The following is a 27925-nucleotide window of genomic DNA, read 5'->3' on the forward strand; positions in this document are numbered from 1 at the left end:
CATTTCAATTGGTTGAAAAATTACAGATTTTGAATATTTAAAAGCAATGTTCATTTTGGTTCTCACTGATTTTTTTCTTCCTTTTCAAAAATTGACTGTGCTTTTTCATCCATTAAATCTGAATATAACCAAAACGAAGATGAATATGTTTACATCTGCTATAAAGATTTCTGACAATGTGAGATTTTTAAAAAGTAAATCAGATATGTATATTTATCCATTTAGTTTTTCCTTCCAGTCTTCCCATCTTTGCATAAGCAATTTTGTTTGGGGTGCAAAAATAGAAAGAGACAGGCAGATGTCACTGTCAAAAATGCCCTTTGCGTAATAAATAGAAATATTACCATTATTTTGCCTCACAAAATGCTAGGGTTTCACTGATCCTCAGGAAAATAGGTTAAATTTGCTCAGACAAGCGCCTTTTTAATATCTCTAATGGTGAGGAAATGTTTTGTACTTCTGGTGCTTTATCAACAAAATGGCCCACTATAGTTCTTTGGCCTTTGGAGATTATTTTCTCAGAGAAGCTGTCAGAAGAAGCTGATTAATTACCCTAATAATCATAATTTTTCCTAATAATAAAAACCTCATCCTTGTTTCATTTGTTAAATACATTGCAGGTAGGTGACAGTTGCAATTACTCTCTGGAAATACTTCTGAATTATCATTGCTAATCCAGTCTGGGCTGACATTTTTCAGAGAGGGGGGAGCATTGTGTGTTTCTTTTATGAGAGTAGTGACATTTAAATATGCAAACAGTGTCAAAGTATGCCCTCCGGATGTTTTCTTGCACTATGATTTATGAGCTGTGGCTATTGTATTTGCCATCACAGAACGGAAAAGGTCATTAGACAAAGAGGCTTTCCCTGCAGGGGTCCCCCTCACAGCCTTCATCTTATGATATTTTAATTTTTTTCTGGAATGTAAAAAAGCAATATTTTGCATGGGCAAACATCTTTCTTTTCTCTCATATATATTCATCTGCATGTGTAGAACTGCATAGTTAATGCTGTGAGTATGCAAAAGCATTCATGCCAAAATGAGAGTAAAATAGTCTCCAGTCTAACTTTCGTATGGGAAACCCTGTGGTGGCACTTTCACCCTTGAAGAAATAAGCAGTAGTCCTGCTCAGAAGATGCTGAAAATCTCATTTATGTGGCAACCTAGATCAAATTATGCCAAAATTCCAAATCAAGGGCTTTCATTTTGCAGCATTACAGTGCTATTTCGAATTTCTGTGCTACTTTGAACATCTTGTGGAATCTTGGGGTTTATGATTTCGTGAGATATTAGATTCCTCAACCACCTTTCCTAAATGCTTGAAACTGCAAATTCCAGTATTCCATAGAATGTTGGCAAGGCAGTTAAAATAGAAACTTAGTACTAATAATTTTGTAGTGGAAAAGGGCCCCTTGTGTTCAGTCAGGAAAATGCGAAGTATGGCAGGATTACAGCTTTGGAGTATTTCCCACTACACACTTTTAGCACTATGGTTCTGCTTTAGCTGTTATGGCAAGATCCTGCAGAATCCCAAGGCTTGTATTTTGGTGAGATGCCAGACCTTTCAGGAGGAGTATTATGTGTGTGTGTACACACATTCAAGTTGCCTGTTGACGTTAGGGAAACTCATGCATTTCAGAGAGTTTTCTTAAGCAAGGAATATTCAGAGGTGGAAATTACATCTTAAAACACCTCACTTGAAAGTCAATGCCAGTTAAAGTTTGCCCCATAGGCCCTTTTCTTCAGCATGTATACCCCCTTCCATCTTTCTCTTGTAATCTCCCTAATGTCTTCTTACAGCAATTTCAAAATATAAAATCGTGATTTTTCTGCTTTTGTAGCCATTCAGAACAAGGAGTGTGTGATAAGGCAGGCACTTCCGTGGAATCGCTGTGCTTTCTTTAAACTTAAATACACCCCTATTTCTTTCTTCTTCTTCTTTTGGAAAAAACTTAAGATGCAAAAGCTCAAAAACCATTAAGTATTCACATATCAGAGTCTTCCTAAGCTGTTGCTTAGCACCTCTGAGCAACTCCTAAGATCTTTTGATCTCAGCACCAAGAATTACATTTGTTCCAGCCATCCTTGAAATTAGTTGCCCTCTCTAGAGCAAAATTCTGGTCTATATTCTTGCTTAGCTACAGAAATTTGTAATGAATCATTACAAGATTCTTCATTGAGTTTTTTTTACTGAAATGATGAGCCATGATCATGTTGTTGTGATGTGAATACCATGGACATTCATTCTCTGTTGCTCAGTCATTATTAACATTCCTAAAACTTGGCAGGCCTTTTGTCATCATTTCTTCTTGTGTAAGACTCAAGAATTTGTTTGATTAGCACAGCTATTCAGATGAGAAAACTGGACAAAATCTCTATTTCTTAGTCTTGTTTCTAATATATCTGTATTCTTATCAGAATCCTGTTTACTATATTTCTTTATTAAAATTTACTTATATTATTTGACATTATTTTCACTGATTTTATATTGTATTATGTTATGTTATTTATTTATTTACTGTATGTATACTCTGCCCTTCTCACCCCGAAGGGGACTTACAATAGACAATATGTTTTGATTTTAATTGTTTTTAAATTTTATTGTGAACATTTTTAATTGGCTGTGTCTGAAAGCTACTTTGGGTTCCACAATGGGATAAGGGCAGCATACAAATTAACTGAGTTAATGAATATTAGTGGTGGTGCCAAAATGAGGGCTGAATTGTTTCCAAAATGAACTGCGCAAGTGTGGAAAATTTGAATACAGCCCCTCCTTCCCAAGAGGAGGCTCAAAGTTCACTCCCTGCAATTAGTTTCCACTTTTCCAAATTCATCCTGGCAAAGGGAGGAGACAGGCAGTATCTCTGGGAAAGAAAAACAACAAAAGGTTATCAAAAATATGCCTATACAGGAGTGTTGCATGCCATTGTTGTGCTTATTACCACTTAAATATGATAAGTGAATAGGTTACATTAAAAATATCATTTGTTTTTAACTAAAGTTATATGGACTGAGCATAAATAGATTGGTAACTGCCAGTAATATAATGCAATGGAATCTTGTAGCACCTTTCAGAATAACTGAGACTTAGGTCTACTTCATGCTTATCCTATCAGCTTCTTTCTCTCGAAACTTCTCAACACTGGTTTTGGATTAGGTTTTGTTTCAATGCTCAAAATAGAAACTAGATTAAATGGCTGGTATAAACAAAGTGACACTTTTTCTGTCAATCGGTCTTAAACATGCTAAAAAATTCCTTTACATTTTGGACCAGACTAACTTGGCTATGACCTTCAATTTTGCCAGTAATGCTGTTACCACAGAACCAGCTGTAAGTCTCATATGGACTGAGCATTTTCAAAATGAAGAAAAATAACAAAACAGCTTGCAATAGGCCAGTAAATGTTCATATGGATGTTCATGCTCATTGATAAATAAATACAAACCATTGGATGGACACCTTACAGTGTGTGCAAAATAATTGGTCAGAGGGCTATACCTATAAAAGGACAACCAAAATGCTTTCCACACCAAAGCAGGGTGAGTCAGACAATTTAAACAAACAAAACAGATGCTGAGTAAGAAGCAGCAGAATATGACAGAAAGGATGAAGTAGATAGGTCAAATCATAGGCAGCCAAAGTTTTTCAGCTGCTGGGATAGAAAGGCTATACAGAAGTAGGTCCTTCCAAGCCAGGGCTGTCTTGCTCCGATTGTCAGCAGAAAAAATGGCTTCAAGCAACAGCAGAGCTTTAAGAGGGCTATTTCCAATGTCCTTTTCATAAATTCTTCACCAGATGAATGTCTTCAGGGAAACTGAGATAAGCCTGCCAGTTAAAGACTGTTCATCTTGTAAAGTTGAAATATAGCTGAGGGACTTTTTACTAACTTTCTAGTGAGTTTTTAACTAGAAGGAAAACTGCAGGTCCAGAACTCTGTGCCATGCAAAGTGTAAGTGGAGTATCTGAAATCCTTAATTCCGTTTTGCTTAATGTACTGAGCATGTTGACATCTATGATTCTATGATTCTATGATCTGGAACTCATTTAGCCTCGTGGATTTAGTGGAAATGCCACAAGAGTATCCAGGCCCTAAAGATGAAACTATTTCTGAAGACTTTCATGCTTACTCTCTCTTAACCATCACTGCAAAAGAGTCAAGTTTAAAAAATGAGGACGCCACAAGCTCAAGGGAAAAACTCCTCTATATTTTGTCATTCTTATAAAATTCTTGGAAATACTGTGAGATTTTTTTAGAATTATAAAATGAGCTGCACAAAGTCCAGCAATGCTTAAAAATAATGGCATGTGATTGATGATATTTGTGCAAAAAAAAGACTGAGTTTGTCCAGAGGGAAATTGTGAAGGAGGAATTCCCTCCGGATTCAATTATTAGCCCACTTGTCAGACCTATTGCTTCATTGTCACCTGATCCCATACTGCAGTACAATGCATTTGAAATTCTGTTTTTTCTGAACACAGCAGGAATTCTACCATTTACTTCTCTGGATCTGGCCTTATGGACCTCAGAGAAACTGAGTGAATTTTAATGCTAAAGTACATGAATAGGAAGCTAAGGACAAAGAGTAAATGCCAAAGCAAAGCAATGAATACTGACTGCAGAACCACTGCAATAAGGATTTGATACTCTGGTTGATTTGTTATCTCCTAATTTTTAGCTGTAGTTGTTCTTTCCCCAATTTGCAACAGAAGTTACTACCTTCCTTAATTGTATGCAGACTGTTTCTGGCAGAGATAGGCAATGATACTAGCAGTGGAGGAGGAAATAGAAAAAGGCAAACAGTAGCCAGGTGTTTCACAGTTCCTAGTAAAGAAATGAGAGGGAGGAACAAGATGCAGGGAAGCTAAAAAAAAAAAAAGAGGAAATACAGAGTGAACAAGGCAGTGAGAGCAGGAGATGGGTGGTTTACTTTCCAACGAACAATAGGAAAAGTTCACAGGAGGAGGAGAGCATGTTGAAAGAAAAGGGTTTATCTTTTCTTCCATAAACTTCAAATACACATTTTTAGATTTAACTCACCTGGAATCCATGTTAGATTCTGTACCCTAGCTGGTTTTAACTAGATTTGAAACTGAAAAGATATTGAACTCTAGTCTTATTCCTTTTAGTTGCAGGGAAACTTCTATTCAGTCTTTCAGACAGGCAGAGTAAATCTTTCTGAGAGCCAAACTATTTGTCAAAGAATCTTATTCTTAGCATTGGAAGGGGCAACAGAGGCTATCTAGGGCAACCCCTTCAATACAGGAATACAGAACAAAGCATCCTTGAAACATGTGCATCCTACATCTGTTTAAAGATCCACTGAAGAGAAGAGTCCACTATCCTCTGAGTCACCACTTCATCACATGTATTAAGTTCTACTGAGCCACTCATTAAAAAACAACAACCTATTATTTTCATCACATGATATAGGCTTCAAATGTAGGGAAGAGGTATCTTGGCATTTCTAAAGTGTTTTAACGGGTTATCTTTTTAGATGCTTTCTAAGCTGGTTGGAAAATGACTTTTTTTGGCAAATTATCCACATAGAGATGGGCAAAATGGACAATTCTGTCATGTGATGAGAATGCCTCTAGAGCATGACGATAGAGTCCGAAAAATCCTACAACAACCCAGCTATCTTTTACTGTCAGCAATTTTCTTCAGGAACTGTGGATGAGGACAATTATCAACTGTGTGATGGCAAATCAATGGAGAACTCCTGAGTAAAATGGATGGATTGAAAAGTGTGTGATGAAGGTAGGAAAATCATCCATTTAATTTCAAAATGGAGTATGCCTAAGCTAAATGATAAACCTACTCTTCCAAATGCTTGGCCTGTTTAGTAGGATGAAGTCTCTACTGAGGGTGATTCCACAAATACCTAAAACCCATACTGAAATGGATTAAAGCAGTGGTTGTCAACCTGCGGCTCCCCAGGTGTTTTGGCCTACAATTCCCATAAATCCCAGCCAGTTTACCAGCTGCTAGGATTTCTGGGAGTTGAAGGCCAAAACATTTTGAACCCCACAGGTTGAGCATCACTGCTCTAGTCTATTCCACTTTCAGACAGTTTAGACAGTGAAATGTTTCTTCTGAATGCTTAGTTTGATCCCTTTTTTCCTGAGAGAATCGGCTTCAGTGCATCCACACAATCATCAGTTCAAGCCCAATTGCAGATAGTACTTGCCAGTTAATTGACAGGGGTGTTTTTTACAGATACATTAAATTTATGCTCATTATGACAAAATTTGGAATATACATGTATTGCGAATGCTTCCCCCTTACAGTGGTCCCAAGACAAACCTATCACAAGGTTTTCTTGGCAAGATTTGTTCAAAGAGGATTTGCCACCCCTGTTTTACATTTTGCAGTCCCTTTAGAAGATATTGCTTTTTTAATGCTGAAGAGGGGGGCTGAATCATATCAATGGCCAAGTAGTAGGAATGTACCTGCACAAAACAGTCTCTGGTACTTTTATTTATTTATTTATTTATTTATTTATTTATCATGTCATCCGCAATCAGAACATTGTATTACATTTCTAACAGAACAAAACAAACAAACAGATTAAAAAAACACACACAAATTTTGCAAACTTGGTAGCTGATTAAATGTCCTTTGACCAGTATCTGGCCACTTGGAGTGCCTCTGGTGTTGCCGCAAAAAGGTTCTCCGTTGTGCATGTGGCAGGGCTCAGGTTGCATTGCAGCAGGTGGTCAGTGGTTTGCTCTTCTCCACACTCGCATGTCGTGGATTCAACTTTGTAGCCCGATTTCTTAAGATTGGCTCTGCATCTCGTGGTGCCAGAGCGCAGTCTGTTCAGCGCCTTCCAAGTCGCCCAGTCTTCTGTGTGCCCAGGGGGGAGTCTCTCATCTGGTATCACCCACGGATTGAGGTGCTGGGTTTGAGCCTGCCACTTTTGAACTCTCGCTTGCTGAGGTGTTCCAGTGAGTGTATCTGTAGATCTAAGAAAACTATTTCTTGATTTAGGTCGTTGACGTGCTGGCTGATACCCAAACAAGGGTCGAGCTGGAGATATCTCTGCCTTGGTCCTTTCACTATTGGCTGCAACTTCCCGGCAGATGTCAGGTGGTGCAATACTGGCTAAGCAGTGTAATTTCTCCAGTGGTGTAGGGCGCAGACACCCTGTGATAATGCAACATGTCTCATTAAGAGCCACATCCACTGTTTTAGTGTGGTGAGATGTATTCCACACTGGGCATGCGTACTCAGCAGCAGAGTAGCACAGTGCAAGGGCAGATGTCTTCACTGTATCTGGTTGTGATCCCCAGGTTGTGCCAGTCAGCTTTCGTATGATATTGTTTCTAGCACCCACTTTTTGTTTGATGTTCAGGCAGTGCTTCTTGTAGGTCAGAGAACGGTCAAGAGTGACTCCCAGGTATTTGGGTGAGCTGCAATGCTCCAGTGGGATTCCTTCCCAGGTAATCTTCAGAGCTTGGGATGCTTGTCTGTTCTTAAGGTGAAAGGCACATGTCTGTGTTTTAGATGGATTAGGGATCAGTTGGTTTTCCCTGTAGTAGGCAGTTAGAGCACCTAGAGCTTGGGAGAGCTTCTGTTCAACCATCTCAAAGCTCCCTGCTTGAGCGGTAATGGCACGATCATCAGCATAGATGAAACTCTCTGTCCCTTCTGGCAGTGGCTGATCATTTGTGTAGATGTTGAAAATGGATGGAGCAAGCACGGTCCCCTGAGGCAGGCTGTTCTTCTGTTTCCGCCATCTGCTTCTCTGGCCCTGGAACTCAACAAAAAAGCTCCTGTTTTGTAGCAGGTTTCCTATGAGACGGGTGAGATGGTAGTCCTTTGTGGTATTATACTGAGAGTATCTGGTACTGAGAGTATCATAGAAGAAAATTATACTGAAAATATATTGAGCAGTAATTGCAGGAGACAGGGTGATTGTGATGTTGAATGTTTGAGGTTTTCCAAGAACCCACAGATACTGAGGGAAGCCTGGCGAGCTTCGCTAACCATGAATGTTCAGTCTCAGAAATCAGGATCTCGCCAGGATGAAGGTACACCACAGCATTTTTATTTAATCTGCAGAAGGGACACTTGTACAGCAGAAGGTGCTTAATGGATACAAGTATAAAGCACAAGTATAAAAGCATGCATCTTTATACATAAGAGTTTCCATGCATTAATATTGCTACGGTTCAAAATTCCCTCCCATTTCCCAATTGGCCAATGCCAGAAAGCTGGCCGGCATTTCCAAGGCCTCTGGTTGGTCGAGAGGTGTGCCTTAGCCGCTGTGCACACTGATTGGTGGAGGCAGCAGTAACATGGCCATGGATCCCCTCCCAGCTGAGTGGGGAAGCCCTAGGGTCTTCAATGGGCTAAAGGAAGTGGTTCCTGGGGAGGAGAGGTTTTCAAGGGGCTGTGTCTATCGCTGGGTGTGTGGCAAGGGAATGCTGAAGACAATAAGAGTCCAGAAAAATGAATTATAGGATTATGCAGATACTGGGTTCTGGATGTGAGGACGAGTGTTGGGTTCCCCAGACATCTTCCCATGCTGGGAAGACAAAGAAAAGGTCCCAGAAATGTTTATTGGAGATGTCTGTGCCATCACTTTCTTCCTGGGTCTTTGTCCAACAGATAGCTGTGAGCCTCAGAAGGGAAGTTCTGGGTGACAAGTGGATGGCCCCCACTGGTTGTTAGGAAGGCCCTTTGTACAACAGAGTATGGTCTCATCCATGTTTCCTCACTGTGTAGAAGAAATTCATGGAATGGCTGAGATTGCTCAAGAGGTTATTAGAATTCATTTTGGTCTGCCTTCTATTTCATACAGTTCAATAAAATAAAGAAATAAAACAAAAATAGAGTTAATGTAAATAATGATGATGATAATAATAATAATGATGATGATGATGCTATGACATACTGTGTTTTTGTGTCAGTAAAATAATAATATTGTATTTATATCCTGCTACCATCTCCCAAAAGGGACCCGGGGCAGCTTACAGAGCAGTACATGACTGCCGCACAAAACACATAAAATACATCTGCATTTATAACTATCAATAACACCAATATATATGAACATAAATTAATAGGTGCAAATAAAGGCAAGGGTAGAATGGTCTTATCTTGGCTGCATGTAGGATATAAAAGGTCATTTTCTTTATTTGTTTTAATTCATTCCCCTGCGCTCATGTGAACATTTGCATAAGGGAAAAAGAAAATAATATAAAAAGATACTTTGTATAGGATAGAGTATAGTAATGGAGGTTCATGGTACACTATGAGCTGAGTTTTAACTTTTTTTGAGTTGGAAGTGAGTGGGGCCATCGAGCAATCTCCAGCAGGAGCTCTAGATGAATGCTGATGCAGATGGGCTGGGCTTTATGGAGTCGGGGAGGGATCTGCTGCTGGCCTGGGGATGGTCAAAGGAGACTAGAGAAACAGAGGTCAATGTAATTCATCCTGGTATTCACATCCTTGGGAAACTATATTTCCCTTGATGGTAGGGCTATGTCTCCCTTTTTATCAGGGGTGGGGGTGGTCATGGTCATAACAATGGTGGTAAAGCAGGACTATTTCTCACATGCTGTTGATGTAGTGACCATTTTTTTCTGCAGTCAAAGAAAATTACATTTACAGCTTCTCACCACATGAACATGATGTCATTTGGAAACAGTGACAATGACACCATGAAGAGGAGGAAGAGGAGTGGTGTGTCCCTTTCCAAAATGGCTCTGATGTTCTGCTGTGTTGATATGGGAAGAGATGTTACTCTCAGTCTCAACTCCTTCACAGGCATATTTAGGAGAGCTTCTTTTGTTTTCTGCTGCCAAACTATAAAACTCTCTTACACTGGAAATCCACTTGACTCCCTCCCTGTTTTTTTTTTCCTATTGGCAGTTGAAGAAACTTTTATTCAGGCAGGCTTTTGAGAATTAAATAACGTAGAAGTATTGTGGAGTGGTGTATTGTATCAATTGTCTTTTATTCATAAATATTTCTTAAGTGTGGTTTAAATGTTTTCAATCATGTTTTTTTTTAAATAGTACTGTTATTTATTTATTTTAAATTCCAGCAAAACTACAGGGTAAACAAACAAACAGATGGCTACCATGATAGCACTACAATTGTAACCATTTAATTCCACTTTAACTGCTTTGATTCCTTCCTATGGAATCTTGGTATTTGCCATTTGGAGGCATTTAGAATGATCTGTAAGAGAGTTATAGTGCCTGTGACCAAACTGAAAATCCAAAGAAATAATAGAATCTAGTCAGCCAGTTAAAATGGAGTCAAACTCCTATAATTTTGTGGTACTAAAAAGCCCCTACCAATCAAATGTGTCTAACTGATAAACCAATATCAAGTTAAGATCACTGTAAATCTGATAAAATATTTTGACCAATTTCTTTTTTAAAATGGCATTTTGCAGTTAACACGACTAGACCTTTGTGATGCTAGCATGCTCCAGACATGTTGAATCAACTTAATCCTCAAAGGAAATATAGAAAGGCAGGATTTTCAAGGATTTTTCATGCTGAATTTCTGTCTACCCCCTGCATCTTGAAAAGATCGTGTTCTTCACTGGAGTTCTTTTTTTTTCTCTCCCTATTATCGCTGCAGTGGCTCGCAAGTCTCACTGAAGTTTACCAGTATTAAATTTGGAGGACTAAACTGTTTACACAGCAAAAAAAAAAAAAAAAAAAAAAAAACCAAAAGAAAAAAACCCACTAAATGGCTCCAAGGATATTGAAGGATTCTAGCAATATATTTTTCCTGATACAGCAAGTAATGTGCCTGGGCTGTAAATCCAAAGATTGCAATGTGATATTGCTGTGGTATTATATAACAAGCTCAGCCTCCTCCACCTCCTCCTAGAAAACAAAACAAAACAAAACAAGCAAACAAAAATAATACTGCGACTGATTTAAAGGGGGAAAATAAACTTTAGAGCTTAGACATTTTTTTACTTCACCTTTCTTTATAGCTCATTTTGTATTCCTGTGATAAATATAATCGTGATGTTAGAGCTTTAGTGGCTAATCTGCATATTTTATGAATGTATAACATCCTCACAGTACCTTTTACAGTTAGATTATCCAGGTTCACTTTAGTATTCCCTCCCAGTTTTAGGACTCCTTATGTTGCATCTATTTCAGGGCCTATGCAGAGCATTTTGCCAGCTGGAGCAATAAAGATGGAGGAAAAAAATAGGTTTAACCAATGGGAAAAAATGAAGTCATTCCATAGTACACTAGTTAAAAAAATACCTTCTGTCCCCCGCCCCCCCGCCCCCCAATTGGCTTAGGGGACAAAAGACTGGTACTGAAGTTTCAGCCAGTGATGAATGGATAATGGCTAGGGACGGAAAAAATATTAGAAATTATTCCAAATAAGGGTTCAAAAACTGGTTTCTTGAGTGTTGGAAAACCATGAAAACAAGATTTTTCAATGAAAGGATCACAGATGTGATTCTACTGAAAGTTTTTGATACATAACATAATTTATGCAACCAATATATAGTTTGCAAATGTTATCCTGATGAGCACTACATTTTTTTAAAAACCGTTGGGTACTGCAAGACATTTCACATTTCAGTCTTGTTAGCAAAAAAGTGCTCTTGTGGAAAAAAAACAGAACACATATAATTTTGCAAAGCATTAAATTTTCTGAGCAGAAATATCTTTTTTGTGCAAAGCCCAATGCTTTTAGTACTGAACTGTTTTGTGTAATTTTCTCAAAACTCAAAAATTATGAGAAATCACTGAAAACACATAAAAAATCCCTGCTTCATTAGAAAAAAAATCCCTCCCAAAAGAAACCAGGATGGCCCCAAAAACCCTGTGTGGGCCACAGCAACGCGTAGCAGGAGACGGCTAGTGTGGTAATAATAATACTCTTGCATTGATAATTTTTCTCTTGTGCCAAAATCAATGGATTTTATAAAAAAAAATACATGATAGACTTAAGATCTTAGTAAAAAAAAACATACAATTGTAATAGTCTAAACTGGAATCTGTAGCTGCCCCTACACCCCCTTACTGTCAGCTTATATATTGCATTCTTGGGGGAATTGAGTGTGAGACAAAGGGACAAATAATAAACAAATATGACTGTCTAGTTTAGGAAACCAGACATGAAGCTCTTGAAAGAAAGATAGAACCACCTATTTTGGTACCCGGTAAGAATGAAAAATAGAAGGAGATGCTGAATTTTAGTCAAGGGAAATAATAATATAAACCTTTATTTGTATCTCCCCGAGAGGACTCAGGGTGGTTTCTAACATGGTAAAGCATTGCAATTACCGATATAAAAACATACAAAAATAATTATTAAAAGTATAAACATAGTACTATATAACAATTGTACATATTTAAAATTAAAAAGCAACTTCAGTACTAAGTACATCGGGCAGCTCAGCTTCCAATGGCCAAGATTCCAAAGTGAGCCTCAACAACTATGAGAGGGCTGGGCTGGTATGACGAAGTAGACTAGGGCCTGGGGAGTGAGTAAAGTGCAAGTATGGCATACCTAATGGTCAGGGTGGGACCTAGAGCTCTTTATTTCCAAGGAAATCAACAAAGAGTTTTGATGAAAGAAAAGAGTGGCTGGCTGAATAAGTACTTTGGTAAATAAATGGTACAGAGAGTAGAATAGTAGATCTGAACACCAAAGAAGCTGAGTAAATTCATAGGGAAAGAGGATACAGTATTCCCTGAACTGGAAATTTCATAGGCAGCTAACAGAGTGGACAACAGGCAATCAGATAGGAAAATAAATGTAGAAGAAGCAGTATGCTGAAATATTCTTTTAGCTATAGATGTGGAAAACCTATGTTTCTTGGTTCAGAGTTTTCATAAAGTCTGGTTCAATATACTTGTTGTAGTAGAGCCTGCGAGTAACAATGTTAACAGTAATTTGGGCACTAGAAGGGGAAAACAGGTTACTCGGGAGCAGGGGTCTGATGAGGAGCAACAAAGGAAGAGGATCCGGGATATACTTACTGCTCCTACAGACGAGGACTCATTCATGGGTTTCTCTGGGGATGATGGGTCAACAAGTGAAGAGGAGGAGGGAAACATCATGGATTGTTCTAAGGAAAGGAAAAGGGTTACTCGGGAGCAGGAGTCTGATGAGGAGCAACACAGGAAGAGGATCCGGGATATACTTAATGCTCCCACAGATGAGGAATCATTCATGGGTTTTTCTGGGGGTGATGGGTTAGAGAGTGATGAAGATGGAGATGACACATTGGACTGGACTAAGATAAAAAAGGTACAAGCTGTATGTGCGGAGCTGACGTCTAGTGCTACATTTGTAGGGTTCTCTGGTAATGAGGACTGGCAATCGGGGAATACATCTGAGTTTTGGGGGGACCTAAGTCTTGATAGAAGATGGAGAAGTTGGAGAGATGGGAGTAGGAGTTCATGTGTGGAATCAAGAACAGCTGCAAGGGATAATGATGGGGGGGGATCAGCTCATCTTCTGATGATGATGTGTAAGATAAAAGTAGGCTCTGAAATGGGGAATCTTTGCAGTAGGCAAGGTGTTGGTTTATGTTCGTGCATTGAGTACTTGCCGCTGCTTGTTTCATGTTTGCATTGGGTCCTGGATCTACAGGTTACTGCTTCCGTTCGTGTGTACTTTCGACTCGTTGGATTCTCATGAGTGCTGATTTCCCCCGTCCTTGACTTTGGACCGGTTTGACTACGATGCTGCCTACATGGACTTTGGAACTTTGCTACTTTGGATTTGGCTTGCTACGACCTCGTACTTCATTTGACTATGCTTTCTTCCCTGCAGCTCTTTTGTTTGTTAACTGATTACTTGCTGTGCTATTTTGTGTGACTTTCAGAGCACTGTTTAAATCTGGTTCTTTTCTCTGGATAATCCGGATTATTGCTTGTTACCTTTTTGAACCAGAACTGGTTTTTGCCTTTGAGTTTTGACCAGAGACACTGAGTTAAGTGTCTCTGAGTCCTTTTCCTTTGTTAAATAAACTCTATTTTGGAACTAACTTTGAGTCTGGCCCTTTAAGGCATCTGTGTCCCGACAATACTTGTCTATTCCCTCCTCCCTCCCTCCCTCCCTCTTTTCTCCTGATAATATCTCTAAATGATCTTTCTTCTTGGCATGCACACAGAGTGGTTATTTTCTTCTTGCAATCTCCATTAGTACAAGCAATTTTTCTGAGTGTATCTAGCATATTCAGTGATACTGCCAATACATTTGCCACATGATGGTTCCTCTAGCAGGGAAAGCATTAAATTGGTACATTTGTTGGCAACAGCATTAGGAACCATCCTGGAGGGCATTTTCAGAGCCACATGGAACAGATTGTACTGGAAGGAGTGTTTCTTTTGACTTGAAAGTTCAAGCACAACGACAATAGGAAAGTAAATGTACCAGCAAATTGTTATCTCAACAAGGGTGCTGCAAGGTGACATTTTCACAAAAGCTCCATTTTCGATAAAATATGACCTTTTAATGTTGCAATGACCCAACTCAAGTTATTAAGATACACTTATAAACAGCAAATGTCCTATACAGAGCTGATTCTTAGTGACCAGAGCAATCTAATTTATAGATTTCTTGGAGACCTCCCGTAAAGCAAAGCCATAATCTGAAAAGGACTGGCTCACAAGAACCTTAATGAAAAAGGATTAAATTGATTTTCAGTGTTTTGGCTTTGGCACAAGAGCCAAGACCTTTCAGCAGCATTTTTATCTCTGGGAGACATTACTTATCTGAGTAGGTCAGGATCAGTAATTCATCAGATAAATAATGCATACGAATAACTAATATATTAATGGCCTCCTCGTTGTGAATATAATCAACTACTACAGCCTGTTTTGTAAGAGACTTCCTTGAAACAAAGCAACCAGAATTGAAATATCTTACTGATAAAATAAAATATGAAAATCTCATGGGCACAGCTCATTGATTATAAGTAGTCAAAAGAAATTGCAAAATATTATTTTATTCACATTTTCAGTTGATCTGAACAACAGAAAATATAAATCAGATTACTAGAATAGATCTAGTAAATAAATTGGGTTCAATTTAAAATGTCAGTTTATTCAGTTGTTGATTCAGCAGGCCCACAATTGCATTCTATAGACAGTTAATTGATTTGTTTTATTTGTCTGTGGTACAATATCTATTATAAAACAATGGGACCTTGGTGTCTGTAGGGTTTTAGTTCCAGAATCCCCTGTGAATACATGGACAATAATAATTTAGGCAAGTTTTCACTTACTCAGAAGAAAAGCAAAGTAACAAATGAAAAATCAGTTGTTGCTAGTTTACTACCCATTTACTTGTCTTTGCCAAAGAATCACTTAACTATATTTTGCTTAATGTTTGTTTAGAGCATATGGTCAATTTCAAAGCTCGAGGGGCTAAATCTTGCCTGCATATCATTTTATGTGGCCCTCCAGATGCTGGCTACAATTCTTGTATTCCCCATCATTAGACATCATGACTAGAGCTGGTGGAAGTTATGATACATTAACATGTTGTTGTTTATTCATTTAATCACTTCTGGCTCTTCATGACCTCATGGACCAGCCCACACCAAAGCTCCCTGTTGGCCATCACCTCCTCCTGCTCCTTCATAGTCAAGCCAGTCACTTCAAGGATACCATCCATCCATCTTTCCCTTGGTCAGCCCCTCTTTCTTTTTCCTTCCATTTTTCCCAGCATCATTGCCTTCTCTAGGCTTTCCTGTCTTCTCATTATGTGGCCAAAGTAATAATCTTTGACTCTAATATCCTTCCCTCCCATGAGCAGCTGGGCTTTATTTCCTGAAGTATGGACTGGTTGGATCTTCTCATGGTCAAAAGCACTCTCAGAATTTTCCTCCAGCATTAACATCTGGAAGGCTGCAATTTGTTCTGTTTAGTCAGGAGTCGGGTTTAAATTTAGATAAAAAGCTTATGGATGTGTTATCTGACTCTAAAATGTTGTCTAACCTTTCCACAATCTTAGAGCTACAAGTATTGTTGGGTTGCAATTCCCATTGTCCACATCCACATGACAGATAATCAAAAGTGATGGAAGTTGTCATTCTATACCATCTGGGGACCCAAAAAGGTTAAAAAATAAAGAGCACCAACCACTATGTAATATCATATATATATATATATATATATATATATATATATATATATATATTCCGGCCCCCATATTCATGGTATTCCCGTACATGGAATCAATAGCCCTTTAAAGGCTGGCATAAGGATGATGTGGCCCTTGATGAAAATGAGTTTGATACCCCTGCTTTAGAAACTTCATCATTAAAAGATGCCAATATTTTCTCTCTGTCATCTTTGGAGAAAAGATGTCCACATGAAGTTGTCTTTTAGTTGGTATCTGTATATATTGCAAGCAATGCTCTTTGCATTGCAATAGAAGGGGAAAGAAAGATGTCTACTATAATGCACTATATAATCAAGATGGCTGATCACTTCAAAAACCAGCAGTCTAAGTCAGGACTGCTGGTATTGATTTGCCTTCTCTCATTTTTGCAGTTAATAAGACACTCTGTGATTGTGCAAGCACTCACCCGAGGTGAACTTTGATCAGTCCACAAACTCATCTCATCGTGTATACTAGTGTCGCTTCATTGACTATGTCAATGCACATTATTTGATCTAGTAGTCCATTTATTCCCACTAAGCCTAATTTAGTTAAGGGTCACTGAATTCCATGCCCCCCCCCAAATCAAATAAAAGGTGAGAGTTGCAAAGATGTTCAAGATCATCATTTTTTATTTCTATAGATGAAATGTTATTTTCATTTATAAACTTTGCTGCACAAGCAATTCCTATCAAAAAAGAAATTCGTGAACTGTCCAAGTCTGTATATTAAGTTGCTTGTTACTGTTAAAAGCTGGTTAAAGGTTGGATTTGCAATCACTGTTTAGAACTCTTTGCTCAGTTCCCAGTGGGCCATATTATTGGCCATTATTTATAAGTTCAGTGCTTTTGTTTGTTTGATTTTGTTTTGCAGCTTTCCAGAATGTGCTAATATCTGATGTCTGGAAAATATGTCTTAGCTTACTGTGCTCTAAAGCAAAGGGTGTTCCTTGGAAACTTATCAATGTTTCTCAATGAGAAAAGTAAGTAAAAGTAAACAACTTGTCCAGGTGAGGTGCATGCAGATCATATCACAATCAGATGTGTAGGTAACAGGAATAAGCCAGCGACACTTCTGTCTAACTAAATTAATGTATGCTTCTCTGTGTGAATTAGTCTTGTGTTGAGAAGTATCTGTGTAACTGATATGCAAATCCTTCCTTATTCTCCTGTGACAGAATGAAAAATCTCATTTTCTCTTCCTTTTTGGGCAAGATGGTGAGAACCGATTTTCTGTGTCTTTTCAAAGAGAATACTCTCACTCCCAACACTGCCTTTTGTGCAAATTGAATGCCATGTTATATATAAACTTATTTCTGCTGCCTTACCTTGTGGACTTTTAAATACTGAGTAGGTTCTTTGTATCTTTTTGACCAATAAAATCCTTCTGTGCTTCCTATAATGTGAGTGTGTTAAAAGAGGGAATTGGCTAGATGAACAAATTGCAACAATTTTGATGAGGGGTGAACAGTGATGTATTGTGTGTAGATCAAAAAATGTTATATCAATAGTCAGTGTGTCGACACTTGGTGAATATTATGTACATCCCAATCTTGAAGGAGGCTAGCCCTTTTTTCAGCTTCTTGTTTTAATCTTGATTAAATATACCACTCAGCTTCATATACAAATATCTCATTTGAGACAAAACCATAAGCACAACACTGAAAACAAGAAGGAAGATCGCAAAGGGTATGCTCATCTTGTTTGTTTCTTGATGTATTCTTTCATGTTGACATCTTTCTTTTTCCCTGTGAGTTAGTGAGGCGTTTTTTGTCTCAATGAAAAAAAAATGTATGCAAGAGCAATTTATGTGCAAATAATGCATTGGGCAAAATTGTAATGCCTTGTCTTATTTTTTGGACAATTTTGATCAATGAACCAGTTCTTGTGTGCCTGCCATGTACATGTGCTTAGTTTGTTAAAAGGCAGATACTCATTTTGGATAATTTTAAAACAAGACATGGAAAGCTCAACCAAACCAAACCAAATCAAACCAATGAAACAAAAAAAAACCCCAATGTTCTCTTCTTGTGCAGATTGTTCATAATCATGTGAAGATCTTCAGATCTCAATATGCCAAGATGACTTGACAAAGACAAGATAATTAATTATATTTCTTTATATAACTGTTCATTGCTGATGGAAAAAATCTTGAAATATAAATGTTATCTCTTTCCTTCATCTCATCTTTATTGCTTCATCTGCCTTTTAAGCAACCAGACTATACCTTTTGACTTCACTTTTGCCATGGCATCACAGTATACCAGCACCTTCATCGATGGCCTAGAACAAGCTTATTTAACTTCTGCACCCAAAAACCTCTTTCTACTTAAGGTTTATTGACAATATCTTCACAATTTCAACCCGTGGGAGCAACTCATTCCAGAATTCCAAGAACTTCCATCCTACCATCAGTCTTAGCCTGGTACTATAAACAGAATAAGTTTACTTTCTGGAAACCACAATACAGTTACACAATGGACATCTGAGTATTGCAATACATCACAAACTCACTTATTGCTATTATGCTTATGCCCATCATTTTCAAACACTTCAAGATTCCTCATTTACAGCTAAAGTCTTCTAATACAATCACATTGACTGAGATCCAGAAGACAGGAAGGACACGAGACGGAATTACAAAATTTTCCTAAGCTACAGTATCCACCATATAAAATAAAACAAAAACAATACAAAACACAAATCAACAAATTAACAAAAATCACTACAAACAACAAAGGCAACCCACCACCTAATGCCCTAACCGAAGGTTTCCAGAACAATCTGAGTGGTAGATATGAGAAAGAGAAACCTAGACAGATGGGCTTTTGTCTCAAAAAAGCAAGGCATTTGAAATATTCATACATAGATGATAAAGGATCGTTTTGTCTTTTACTGTCACCAGCCATTTATTTTCTTTAATACTGAAAAATTGCTAACTGTTGAGACATTTACCTGGTGGCAGTTGATTGAAAGTCAGTATGAAAGGAGACAGATACCTTCAACTTAAAGATATATGTAGCTCAACGTAGTCTGCACTGGTATTCTTATATTGGCATTCTGTACCAGGTAGCTTATCCTACCATGTAATCTGTCAGTTGAAACAGCAGTGTAATGGGCAGCACAAACCCATTGGCACATGGCCTGATGAATTGGATTTTCAGAACTCTTCTTGCAAAGGACAATATATAGAATTTCAATAACTGTAAAGTATTTCTCTTGTCTTAGCAACAGAATGAAATATGAACATTTATTTGAGACCGCAAGATGCAGTCTGAATGAAGAATAGTTTTAAAAATGTGAACAGCGCTAAGCAATATGCCCTGAATTTTCATCTACAAAATTATTATTTTCCATTACAAACTGGCAAATCTAGAATCCTTAGACAACCTCTTGCTTATGAGAGGGTGAGCATAATTGCCTTGGTGACATGGTAAAAGAACCTGTCATGGCTATGTTGACAATTTTCCTGCACATATTATTAAAGTGTTATTTATTGATTTTAATCTTCTGACTCAGATTGATTATAATTACTCACTAGCCACAATTACTCACATTCACTGTATGTGAATTTTTGCAACATAAAATAAGGAGTTTAGTGCACATGCAGCATGTTCTGATAACGTATATTTGAAGGGTGTCTATCATCATGTAAAGTATGTGTATAATAAACATTAATCACATGTTGTTTCAGCAATATAATGTAACATATAAATTGCCTTGATAAATTGAACACATTAGCATAAATCATGCATAGAATAATAATAATAATAATAATAATAATAATAATAATAATATGCTATTCAGAACTATCCCTGATATCCCAGGTTTGTTTCAGGGAACTGATTCTACACTGAATATGAAAAAAATCATAATGAGATAGGGATGGGAAGAATATTTAAGTGATCAAAATTTTGTTTTTTTTAATTGTTGAGAAACCCTGATGAGAAGAATCTTTGACTCATCAGAAACTTTGCAAGTGAGTATTTAATTCTGCACAAAATTCTCACATTTATGTTTTGCTCAGAAAACAGCATTTTCTATGCAGTAATTAATATGTCTGCATTGAAATACTATTTTTCTATGCAGAAAATGCTGTATTCTGAGCAAAACAATTATGCCAAGTTTTGCATAGACTAGCCTCAAACTGCAAATAGCGTTCAGGAACTGTGGTTCATGAAGGCTTTCTTGCAGTAGGAGGAACATTGCTAAAATTACTTATTGCTACCTTAAAAAAATAGTTTCTTCCCTATAATGACAACAGAAGTTATGAGTGAAATGGGAGATTTATGTCAAAGTGATCTTATATTTCCAGGAAAACTCTGGCAGATTTTCTGTAGTGGAACCACCCCCTGAAAAACTGGCCCCATGAAATAATCAAATGTCTGGCCACTGATCAGCCAAATTGTATAATTGTACTAGGTCTGAAACTTTGATGCAGAAGTCCATGGAAAAACAAATGACATCTGCTTTATGATCAAAGTTCAAATCAATTTCCTATTGAGGTTTTGAACAAGGTTTGGCCCAGTGCTGCTTATGGCTGTTGTCAGCTTGGATCCTACAGCCTTTTCCTCCCAGTGCCACTAAGTTATATTTCCCCTTGGTGCTTTCTTTGCCGAACCTGTTACCTCTACTAAGTAGAAAGTATTTGTCACCTCAACTGTAGCTCCCATCTTATTGTAATTCAGTCTGGTGTTTTTCCCAGTCCTCATCAAACCCATTACAACATCAAGGTGCTGGCTGGTCTGGCACTTGTATATCCTCAGCTGATGTTGGAGACAAGAAGGAGTAGAGCTGGGTGTCATCAACATACTGATGGCACTCCACCCACAAGCTCCTTATGGCCTCTTCCAACAGCATCAAATAGATATTGAGTAACAAGACAAAGCCCTGTGATACTACACAGTTTAATAGCCATGGAACATGAATCCCCAATGCTAATCTATGGAACTGGCCTTATAGATGAGATATAGTATAACACAGTGCTCCCTACAGCAACCCAAGGATCCTGGTCCAGTAAAGTACCATGAATGGTATCAAAAGCAACTGAGAGATCCAGGAAAATAACCAATAGTACTTCCTAGTTGTTCATCTGGAGTAAGTTATTAGTCAGAGGAACTAAGGGCATTCCAATGCTGTGTCCTGGCTTGAAACCAGATATACCTAGACTCTGTATCTTCAAGTTGTCCAACACCAGACAGTCTACAACAGATTGTCCCAAACAATTCATGTTGGTGACATACTTTTCAGACATGCATCACAACACAGTAATTTGGTTTTACTAGCAAACCAGAGGTTAAACCAACCCCTTATACAAGATATATATATATATATATATATATATATATATATATATATGTAATGAAATGTATGGGGCCACAGCATATCTCATAAAATGATTTATTTATATTTTTAATAGAAGATTCATTGCTTATTTCACATAGACTCAAAGGTTTTTCATTACCTTTCTATAGCGCACCCACATGCTGCAGCCATCTCACTAATGTGTCACAACACACAGCTTGGAAAGCTTTGCACTACAATATAGACTATGGCATTTGGTATTCTCTAGAGAGCTCTCTTTCAAGTACTAATCAGGCCTTGATCCTGCTTAGCTTTTGAGATCAGATAGAATCTGCTGCTCTCTGTGGGTACCTATTTTAAATAAAGGTGACCTACAATCATCTGCCCTCGCAACTAATTCCTCAGCACCAGTGCAGCCCAGCACTAATTCAGGGATCTGGTGACAGTGTACCCCCTTCAAGATATACCAAGGCAGGAGAACTCTGCAAAATCTCTAGGTTTCAAGCCCATGTATCTGAATGCAATATTAAACCCTGCAGAGCATTACTGAAACATGAATAATCTGATTCAGTTTTACTGCCAAGCTAACACAGCATGTTCTGAATTCTTCTCACTAATTGTGATATTTAAGCATAAGCTAGGCATTTTACCACATTTTGACAGTTCCAGTATCCACTCCACCCTGTAATGACAATTTTATGGGAAGTACTATTTTCTCCTGTAAAATTGTATAAACTTTTAACTGTATGTGAATAGATCATGACTGTATAGAATAATTGGGATGTGGCTGTTTTATGTACATTATTTATTGCCATTGTACTACTTCTGGGTTCCAGATCTCATAGCCTGTTAATTTTTTTCAGGAATGTAGCCTGTGGTGTCTTTAAGAAGAGAGTCCAGACTGACTTTTTGCCCCTGTCTTTGTGTTGTAGGATATGTCCTTTCTTTCCCAATTCACAACTGAAAATTGTATTCTTATTGACAACTGCTGTATGCCTCATGGGTGTAACATTTTCAGTCCCCAAGGAAGAAATTGATCTCAATTGACTTGCCAAGAAGCAGAAATCAAATTCCTAGAGGGGAAGGAATCTAAACCCCCAACAGCTTCTTGCTGCTTTTGACAGAAGGGAAAAATAATGAACGGGGATATGTCTGTGCAGAGAGTGGGAAATGAAGAGACAAAATAAATGATTGATTTTGAAAGAAAACACACACACCTACCTAAGTCATTTCCTTCCTGCGAGTCTTGTGTTCTTTTCAGGGTCACTGCTAGGGACACGGTTCTGCTCAGGTAGTTTCCATAGTGGAGTCTAGGTATTGATTTTTATGAGTGAAGTACTGACTGACGGACCCTTAAAAAGACAGCTGTACAAGGAACAGAATAAGTCTGGTAGCAGCACAATCATTTTTTTTCCTCCTCCTCCTCCTCCTCCTCCTCCTCCCCCTCCTCCTCCTCCCCCCCTTACCTCTTTCTTATAGCTTTATAATCTGAAGGCCCAGGAGACAATAATTTAGACAGTCACTTGCATTCTGGTCCTGTGACCTTGCCCATTTTTATTCCTTTTTTAAGTGTCACAGAGGGAAAGCATCTGTGATCTCACTCATAGACAACATATATACTCGTTATGTATACTTATACTTTATGTATAAGTCAAAGGCAGCTTTAAGGAGCCAGAATTAATCTCTGTGGATAATGCAAAGGTTATTCCATGAAGACGAGAAAGTGTCAAGCACTGCGTCAAGATGCCAGCTATCCCTATTCATGCCATTTTCCTGCCCAGGAACTCAAAAAGAACAGAAGTGAAGCTGGAATGGAGAAAGTAGAGGGAGTTGGTGTTTCCTTTTACTTCTTTTGAGATGGACTAAGCTCTTGCCTTTTGCCACTCTGTTCAGAGAGGGGGTGGTTCCCTTTCTGATAAGACTTTAATTACAGAACTTACACTGACACAAGGATAAGTCAATCTAGTTTTGGGGTCATTTTTTTTTACTAAGATGTCTACATTGAATTCAAATAGAGAGGCATCTTTCACAATGATGCCTATCTCCCCTGGGGGAGATAGGGTGGGTTATAAATAAATGAATTATTATTATTATTATTATTATTATTATTATTATTATTTGAAACACAACAAGATGAGTCCACAGCAGACACTCTGCTGGCTGTTGTATTGGATCACACGTCGGACACTTCCCAAGTGTTTAGGACTGTGTGATGTATCGGCGAATGATGCATGCAGATCCCAGTAAGGTGGTCTTCTGCAGCTGGCACATGGTAATTTTGTCAGCACTGATTGTGTTTAAGTGCAGGCCAAGGTCTTTAGGCACTGTATTCAGTGTGCCAATCACCACTGACTGGCTTGTGCTAGAGTCCTTGCAGTTTGATCTTTAAATCCTCATAACGTGTCAGCTTTTCCAGTTGTTTCTCTTAAATCCTACTGTTACCTGGGATTGCAACATCAACAATCCATACTTTGTTTTTTAACACGTTTGTGAGGTCAGGAGTATTGTGCTCCAAAACTCTGTCTGTCTGAATTCAGAATCCCAGAGTAACTTGACGTGTTCATTCTTTGTAACTTTTTCAGGCTTGTGATCCCACCAGTTCTTTGTGGCAGGCAGATGGTATTTGTGGCACAAGTTCCAATGAATCATCTGAGCAACTGAGTTATGCCTCTGCTTGTAGTCTGTCTGTGTGATCTTTTTGCAGCAGCTGAGAATGTGATTTATTGTTTCATCTGCTTCCTTGCAGAGTCTACATTTGGGATCTGTTGTCGACTTTTCAATTCTGGCTTTGATGGCATTTGTTCTAATTATTTATTCTTGGGCTGCCAGAATCAGGCGCCCCATCTCCTTTTTCAAAGTTCTGTTTGTGAGCCACATCCATGTTTTTTCTTTGTCAATTTGGCTCTCAATTTTTCCCCAGAACTGTCCATTGAGAGCCTTCTTTTGCCATGTTCTCTTCTCTGCATTGTGTTTTTACGGTATTCACTCTTTGTTTTTTGCACTTTGAGCAGTTTACTACTATTGACTTCCCTCAATGTTTGTGGTTCTTCTTCTTCTTCTTCTTCTTCTTCTTCTTCTTCTTCTTCTTCTTCTTCTTCTTCCAAAAAGCAGGAACACATTATTTAGATTTACAGGTATAATATGACACAATAAATAGTGTGATTAGTGATTTAATTGTGGAGTTTTCGTTTAACTAAGCCTGTGAAGGAGTTAACTTGACAATCCTTAGGGCTTTTCTTATGCTTATACAGCAGAGCTGCTCAAAGAATTTTGTGTCTCCTCTATAAATGTTACATGTCTTCCCTGTCATGTTTTATTTCTCTGAATTGGTTCCCAGAGTTATAAAAGGCAGAGTGAAGCAACTGGGATATGCTGTTCAGAGAAAAGTAAAGAAGAAGAATATGTCCCAGTGTAAAGATATTCATAATGAGCTTTGGATTACAATTTGCTGATACTGTTTAATAATGCCCATTAATTTTAAAAGACCTGAAGCTGCAATCTTCCACATAAGTTCCACTAATGTCACATCTTCAGTACCACAGGATGCTTTGTTAGGACTGGAAAGATTTTTCTCTTTATCACCAGTTAACATTGTTGTAACTGGATGATTGTAATGAATTTTCATTTCATGCTCTGCATGTTGACTTAAGAATTAAGAGTATGACCCCTATATCCATCTGGGATATGTTCAAAGCCCTACCGTGGATACCTGAATTTGTGGATAATAGCAATTCTTATATTTTGACTATACTTCAGCCAAAAAAATAATACAGGATTGAACTGAAAGACCTAAAAAAAACCATAAATACTTCAAGCAGATAATATTTTTCAGAACATGGGTACAAGAAACCATGGATAGTGAATCTGTGCACTACTACTTACTTGCTACTTACTTGCTACTTACTCCCTCGTGAAGCTACTGCTCCAACTGGGCACAAAGGGAGCCCCCGCAAGCGCCGCTACACCATCGCGGCCTCCATGCGGCTTGGATGCGGGGAGAGAGAGCCCTGCGGACTTTTCACCTGGGCCTGCTAGGCCCCACTGCAGCTCGCAGCCTGCCCATCCGGGCCTGTTAGGCCCCACCACAGCGAGCCCCCTCCCGCCGCCCCGGGGGAGGGGAGAGAGAGCCCAAGGAGCCCGATCGGGCCTGCTCGGCCCTGCCGCTGTGTGCCCCCCTCCCGCCGTCTGGGGGAGGGGAGAGAGAGCCTGCAGCCATCCATCTGGGCCTGCTAGGCCCCACCGCAGCAAGCCCCCTCCTGCCACCCTGGGGGAGGGGGAGAGAGAGCCGAGGAGCCGATCAGGCCTGCTCAGCCCTGCCACTGTGCGCCCCCCCTCCTGCCATCCGGGGAGGGGAGAGAGAGCCCGTGGCTGTCCATCCAGGCCTGCTAGGTCCCACCACAGCGAGCCCCCTCCTGCCGCCCTGGGGGAGGGGGAGAGAGAGCCGAGGAGCCAATCAGGCCTGCTCAGCCCTGCCGGTGTGTGCCCCCCCTCCTGCCATCTGGGGGAGGGGAGAGAGAGCCCGCGACCATCCATCTGGGCCTGCTAGGCCTCACCACAGCGAGCCCCCTCCCGCTTCCCCGGGGAGAGAGAGCCGAGGAGCCTGCTAGGCCCTGCCGCTGTGCGCCCCCCTCCTGCCATCCGGGGGAGGGGATTGAGAGCCCGCGGCTGTCCATCCGGGCCTGTAGGCCTCACCACAGCGAGACCCCTCCCGCTGCCATGGGGGAGGGGGACAGAGAGCCTAGGAGCCAATAGGGCCTGCTCGGCCCTGCCGCTGTGCGCCCCCCTCCCGCCGTCCAGGGAAGGGGAGAGCCCGTGGCCGTCCATCCGGCCCTGCTAGGCCTCACCGCAGCGAGCCCCCTCCCACTGCCCCGGGGAAGGGGGAGAGAGAGCCGAGGAGTCGATCGGGCCTGCTCGGTCCTGCCGCTGTGCGCCCCCCCTCCCGCCATCCGGGGAGGGGAGAGAGAGCCCGCGGCCGTCCATCCTGGCCTGCTAGGCCTCACCGCAGCGAGCCCCCTCCTGCCGCCCCGGGGAGGGGGAGAGAGAGCCAAGGAGCCGATCGGGCCTACTCGGCCCTGCTGCTGTGCGCCCCCCTCCCGCCGTCCGGGGGAGGGGAGAGAGAGCCGCGAACTTTCCACCTGGGCCTGTTAGGCCCCACCGCAGTGAGCCCCCCTTCCGCCACCCCAGGGGAGGGGAGAGAGCCCGAGGAGCCACAATCTGGCCTGCTAAGCCCCGCCGCAGTGTGATTGGCGGTATCATAGAATCATAGAATCATATCGAAGAAGGAGAGTGGAATCCTGCCTGCAGCGTGGTGTTAACATCTTCCCCCTGCACAGCGCCATCTTGCCCTATTCCTTTTTCTATTTTTTGTTTTTATTTTATTTTATTTTCCCTCTTTTGATTAGCTAGTGGAGTAGATATTGTCAGCTATATGTTGTATGTTGTTGTGTTGGTTGCGACAGGAAGGCGAGAGAAGGAATAGGATTATTCATAGGAGATTGTTAGCATAGAATAGGGCTAGTTAGGTGATCCGTTTGAAGTGAACCCAGGAGAGCACTTGAGACTGACTGTTGATAGGAAAGCAAAGACATAGGAAGGTGTGGATGGTATATGGATGTGTAGGTAGACGAGAGAGTGTGAAAGTTTGTGTTGACTGGTGAGAGATACTGGGGAAGAATGAGGAGAGCATGAGATGTTGTGGTATGTTGAAGGAGTGATTGATTGTGACGTAAGTTGTCAGTGAGTGAGGGTTGGTGAGTGTAAGGTAGTGCCAGGAATTTAAGTGGAAGTGTGATAGATATAGGAATGGCTGGAACAGAGTCTCGGGTGAAGAATGACATATCGCACTTTTATGACCTCCTGAGAGAATCGTTTAGTCTTTTGTTACTTCAACTTAAGATTATGAACAACAAAATGGATCATATCTTTAGAGGAATTGCCCAAATTACTGGAACCACCATGCAAACTGATCTCCCAAGGGCAGAAAACTATGTGCAGACTTGGCCAAGGACTCGTGTTCAAATGGAGAGAAAGGCTCATCGGATCTTGGGATGGAAGGAGGGATGGATGATGAGGAGGGTAGGGGAGGGTTGTCGGGTATGTGTGGAAATGATAACATCTTGGATTGGCGGAGGACTTCCATGGACATCCAGGGGACAACTGCCAATGTAACACCAGCTAACCGCAATCTCTACTCAGGACCAACATTTCCTAATGACAGACAATTTTGCGGTGGACATTGCTGACCTTATGATCAATAGAGGCAGATGGACCTCTAGGAGGGCGGTTTGTGATTCTTTGGCCCAGATTCTATCGAAAAAACCATGGGAAATAAGGTTGAAAGCCATAACGTGGTTGAGGAGGGATTACCAATCACCTGACCGCTCCATTTGTCTCTTAATTACACCGGAAGACAATTTATGGCTTGGCAAGTTACTGGCAATGCGATCCTGCCTAAAGAAATGGGGCATCACCATCAGAAGGGTGGTTGTGGACCCTTAGATT

This window comes from Anolis sagrei, chromosome 4, assembly GCF_037176765.1.
Source record: "Anolis sagrei isolate rAnoSag1 chromosome 4, rAnoSag1.mat, whole genome shotgun sequence".
Taxonomy (NCBI): domain Eukaryota; kingdom Metazoa; phylum Chordata; class Lepidosauria; order Squamata; family Dactyloidae; genus Anolis; species Anolis sagrei.